We start from the raw sequence: 469 nt of genomic DNA, 5'->3' as shown, positions 1-469 counted from the left end.
GCTCTTCTTTGCATTCCAATTACTGTTTTAAGAAAAGCCCACAATTCTTCATTATATTTGTATTTACTACCGGACTGTACACCCACACTGGATGGGTGATGTGCATCTTATTTAAGTTTCTTCAATCATTGTGTGAGTGGTGTGTAGTCCATGAAAACAATTTGTATTATGATATAATAATCTTGATCTGTACATAGCAAAGCTCTTAACTTGTATGTTGTATATAGGATACTGGCAGCACCTACACTTATGGGCCATTGGAAAAAACTACTTATTTTTTACATGTACAATAATGCTGATATTGTTAAATAATGTTATGAATAGCAAGTCTATGATCTGAGATGTGAAGTAAAGTAAATAAATATTGTTTGTTTCTTATAACCTGTGAATATATAAGTAAAGCTAATACATAATAGATAATGTTGCCCAATAGTGTCCAAGTTAGCTGAAGACCCTTGACACTTGCAAA

This window comes from Penaeus monodon, chromosome 29 (assembly GCF_015228065.2).
Source record: "Penaeus monodon isolate SGIC_2016 chromosome 29, NSTDA_Pmon_1, whole genome shotgun sequence".
NCBI classification, from domain to species: Eukaryota; Metazoa; Arthropoda; class Malacostraca; order Decapoda; family Penaeidae; genus Penaeus; species Penaeus monodon.
This window is presented reverse-complemented; position numbering follows the sequence as displayed.